We start from the raw sequence: 5,000 nt of genomic DNA on the forward strand, positions 1-5,000 counted from the left end.
CTCACCTATTTGAATAATCATTCAGTTATTTTGTTATCAACAATGTTTATTCGTTTATAGAAAATATTTGCTTGTAATGTATGTTGATGGAAATATGTATCAGGTCTGATCGGCATAGTAACAATTGTTATACAGAGCGCACTGCAGTGCTAACGTTAAAGCGGCGCACACACTTTTGTAACCGGACACCGCTTCCCAGATAGCAAAAAATATCGGCACGGCTTCTTTTTGCCGCCGGCCCTAAGCTGTCGGCTATAGGTGCGTCCCGCTGGCGGTGATGAAACGTTTGCCGCCGAATACGTCACTCCCATTTCTTGCGAGATGCCGCGGCCGACTAGCCGGCGGGCCGCCGGCTTCATTTTCTCTGGCGATTGCCTCCGCCTAATGGACCGCGGCCGGCTGGCGGCAAGCCGCTGTGAAATACAAGGATTTCTACTCTCAAATTCGACCAGCCACGTTGGCTATGTTTGGCTTGTTGGGAAATAGAGTGGAACTGACAGCATTTTAACTAGTTCTCACATTTGAAGCGATTATAAAATCATAATAGCCTATATGTGAATTATATCAAATATTAGTTTTTTTTTGCTCCAAAGCCATTAGGGTTTATAACAGATTCTTGACTCTTGATTCCATGATAAGGTTAGGTTTAGGAAATTACATTTAAATTTTCACTTGATTATTTGCATGTCGAGTGTGTTTAAACAGTGTTGGTCAATTTGACCCATAATGGATGTAGGCTAATACTTTTTTTTTTTTTAGCATAATAGGAGGGTTAAGAAAGTTTGAAAGTTCATTTTAGGATAACACTTATTTTTGTATTGGCCTTTTTTCTATTTCTTTTTGGACTGACTTTAAAATAGACATGACAAAAAATTAGAACTAACTTCATGACATTTTACTTTGTTTTCAAAACCCATATTTTTCTGAAAAACAAAAATATATTATTAATTATTTAGGAAAAATTCTACATTCATAAGACAAGAATAACTCAAAAGAAGCCCTCTAATATTACCTCTTATAAAGCTGATTTTTACAATATTTGAAACCCTTTCAAACATGAGGTCGCAAAACAAAAAGCTTACAAAAACAGAAACCTGAAAGCTTTTCAATTTCATGTGACTGCCTTAATATTATAAAGTATTTTCTATCTCAGAATTCTTATTTTTATTATTTATTTTATATACAGTGTTACATTTGTTGTTATTCTTTGTTCTACATATTCGGAACTGTACCACAATGCTTTATTATTTTTATTTTTCTCTCATTGTACTTTTTGTATTGTACTTGTCTATACATGTACTAATTTAAATAAAAATAAAATAAAAAAAAACAGAGAAGTACCTCCACCGGCCGAGAGGGGCAGTATACTTAAAAAAGACGGAAGACAAACCGGTAAAACATACAGATTTACCAACAGTGGCCGCTCATCACATGGTTTTAGTATTTGAAGAGAGGAGATCAGAAAATATCCTCGACTACGAGCGTTTAAGTAAGTACATGTTTCCTTTTTGTGTCACACAATATTATGTTCATTTTTGATGTATATACCGGTAGGTTGTTTTAATTAGTTTGTTCAGACACGCACGCTGATATAGTGCACAATACACAGTGTTAGCTAACACGTGCTGTTTCGCCTTTTTTACACACTGAGTTCAAGCATGTTCTACATGTTAAAATGTATCTAGCTACTGTAGGTAAGTTAGCCAAAGCTTTACATCTAGAAAGACTTAAGTTTAACTTTTGGTGTTTTCTAACAAAACAGAATGATGTATATAGGTTATTTAAATTATTTTGTTAGTCCGAACAAGCATGCTGCTAACGTTAGGTCAGTTTTAGCAAGTGTTAGCTAACATGTGCTGTGTTGCTACTGTTCTTCTAGCATTTAAGGTCATTTATGAGTTATTTCTCTGAACTGCTGTACTTATTATGTTTGAGGACAATGCAGTTTACTTGAATCACTACACTGAATGAATACATTTTACTGTTCCACATTTGGCTGACCAGTTTTTCCCCCCACAGCATAGCTACTGTATATTCTGTATTTAACGTTAACAATGCGGTTTTGTTCACATTTTCTTGCAGATACCTTGACCAGAGCACAATCGGTTATCTTCATCCAAGAGACCTATTGTTGGACAATCGTTTCGGCTTTCAAGGTAAATAAATTGTTAGTCACAATGTCTAGTTACTGGGCTATAAGGAGAAGAATATTGAAAGGAGTTGAGATGGACAAGCAGGAAATTGCAGATGTTGGAAACTTTAACAGTATGGAAAATTGTGCCTGTAGTTGTTGTTATATATATATATATATATATATATATATATATATATATATATATATATATATATATATATATAATTAAAATAAAATATTTTTTATGTAGATTTCCAGAATGAGAACCAAGCCCTGAGGGAAAGCAATGCACGAGCAGGTGAGAACATGCACTCTTTCTTAAATTTTACTTTTTTGACTGTGATGTAGGTCCAAAATTACCAAATGCCTTTCATTTTGTAGCTTCGGATGGCAGCGGCTCACTTCAAGAGCAGGTGAAGCAAGTGAAACAATGTTGATGACGTTTGCTCGTACTGGGCAATCAGGTACAACTTGCAAACAACACCTGTGGTTGTTGGTTTAATTCCCACTGGGGCCACCTGTACATGTAGTAGACCTAGTTGTAAATGTCATAGTTTAGTAGTTGAGGGACCAGGACTGACTGCTTTATTCTTTTATTCTGTGAACCCCTGTAGGTGCAGATCAGACCCTAATGCTGCGACGTCTTGGAGAGTTTGGCGATGTTGTGCATAGCATGGACAACAAAATGGACACTATGCTGCAACATTTCAGTGCCAATGTGTCTTTTGGAGAGTTATCCCTGCCAGGGGGTCTGTTACTCCCCCTAGACAACCCATTTGGCGTTGCTTGACAACAGTTTGAGGCAGGATAAAGAGCTCCAGTAAGTGTGCTGATTTTGTTTATAATGCTGTAGGGTAATCTAAAAAGTAAAATTTAAGATTGTACACTGCATATTCTACAGTCTGAATCCACAGCCTGTCACATTTTTATATTTATGTATGAGAAGCTTCAGAGATATGTAATTTGTAACACTTTTTTGTATTTTCAGCTTCGGTTTTTGGCAATCAAATGTGGGAGGGACCTAAAGACAACCGTGTGGCGAATGCTTTAGAGTATCTTCTCTAATCACCTTTCCATTAATACAACCTGGACGGGTGTAGGGGATAAAGCATGTTTTAGAGACATGTTCCTGAAGACCATTGTTCAAAGTAATATATATATAAATATATAAATTTGTTATATATTTAAGTAGATGTGTGTGGCCTTATGACATTCACATGGAATGACAGATCTGTATTTTCTACAGGAGCCATCCGGAAGAACCCGGCAACCCAGGATGCCACTGATGAGGCGGTCCAGGTTAGCGCTATGCGTTACCTGAAAGGAGCATCTGATCGTGAAGGTGGAAAAAGACGCCGCACAGCTGAGAGGGACCCACAGCCGACCTCTTACACCTAGGCTGACTACTGACACCTGGAACCCTTTCTTTATCCTGCAGTCAGTAACATCAAGACCCCTAAAGAAGCCAGAAGTTTCAGGCTACACTCACCCAATCCACACTGTTCACTGTGGAAATTACTTTTTTTTTATTCCCTGTGACCCTGCCTTGAAGGCAGCTCCTTGGATAGATATGGGATGGCGAGGTTGTTTGTCCTTTATATAGGCGCACAAGAAATCACTGAAGATAAGCCAATTTGCGCTGCCTCATTCTGGAGGTCGGGGAAAACCGGAGAACCCATAGTCAGGCTTGTTATAATGGTCTGTTCTACTACTGTTCTATTCTTCTCCAGAGCTTTACTCTAAATTATTACCATTTATGCTATTGTTAGAAATGGCTTGTTAAATGTGATGTTATACCTCGATTTATTTGGTATCCTGCACATTCTTTGGTACCAAATATCCTCATTATTTGATATAATATTTAATGGTAATTCTTTTCATCCCAGAGCTGACCTATTTGTTATTAACAAATATTGTAAGTGTTATAATTTGCTTGTAAGGCTGTTTTTTTTTTTTTTAAACCAAAATTTAATTGGAAACATGCAGGTTCTTTAGTAAAAATGTTTTTTGTTATTTATAGGCCTATTTAAGCTTATTTATTGTCTGTTATATTTAATTTATATTATCTTGTATCATTGACAGTTAATGTACTTTGAAATGTGGAATAAAAATGCCAAATGGGAATTTATCTGGTTTGTTCAATTATTATCCATCATAAACTGCATGTTACAAATATATGAATAATAAATAAATATATATATTATTTATTACACAATAAGCGGAGGCAGATCGTTCGAAAAAAGCGTTTGCCTCCGCCGGGCCGCCTTCTGGTATAAAGGCGGCGGAACGGCGGTTTGCCTGCGGGCCGGCGGCGGTACGAAGGCGGTAGGAAGCCGGCTGCCGCTTTTAAAAAGCGGCTGCCGCCGGCGGTGCGCCGTCAAACGTGTTTGCGATTACGCAATTCTGACGCTTCTACAGCCGCCGGATCACCGCCGGTGGTCCGCCGACTCATTGCTATCTGGGTTGTTAGCAGCGGCAGCTCCGCTCCTTTTAATGCAGCTGCCTTTAGCACCTATATATGGTACAATAACTGGTTTACGGTTACATTATACAAATGTAACTTATAAGTAGTTATACAGTTCTTAACTGTGTATGTATATTTACCATCCTTATTTGTTATCTCACAGAAACCACATTTATGTACATATCCATGCAAACCTGTTTATGCCTTGCAATTGGATGACTGAATAAACATTACTATCATCAAAGTTCACTCTGGATTAGCTGCAGTTCTTTCTAGCCGAATAATTAGGCCAGTTGAGTTCCAACCATCCCACTGCGCACAGAATATCCCACAGGCACCGTGTCCAATGTGGACGAGGTCGAACTGGAAGCCATGTTAATCTTGGACTAAATCGGCCACCGT

The 5,000-nt window shown here is 37.9% G+C and overlaps 1 protein-coding gene and 1 long non-coding RNA gene across 2 annotated transcripts in view; one reads left to right on the forward strand and one right to left on the reverse strand.

The window, feature by feature from the left end:
• lamc1 (laminin, gamma 1) overlaps positions 1-5,000 on the reverse strand; it is a 101,547-nt gene that overhangs the window by 28,376 nt on the left and 68,171 nt on the right. The window lies entirely within an intron of this gene.
• LOC307128407 lies at positions 1,426-4,256 on the forward strand. The gene is made up of 7 exons (XR_013816786.1): positions 1,426-1,489; positions 2,083-2,156; positions 2,385-2,432; positions 2,516-2,598; positions 2,749-2,954; positions 3,123-3,282; positions 3,381-4,256. It is a non-coding gene; the product is annotated as an uncharacterized lncRNA (long non-coding RNA).

The sequence above is a fragment of the Gobio gobio genome (assembly GCF_949357685.1).
Source record: "Gobio gobio genome assembly, chromosome: 6".
In the NCBI taxonomy this organism is placed as follows: domain Eukaryota; kingdom Metazoa; phylum Chordata; class Actinopteri; order Cypriniformes; family Gobionidae; genus Gobio; species Gobio gobio.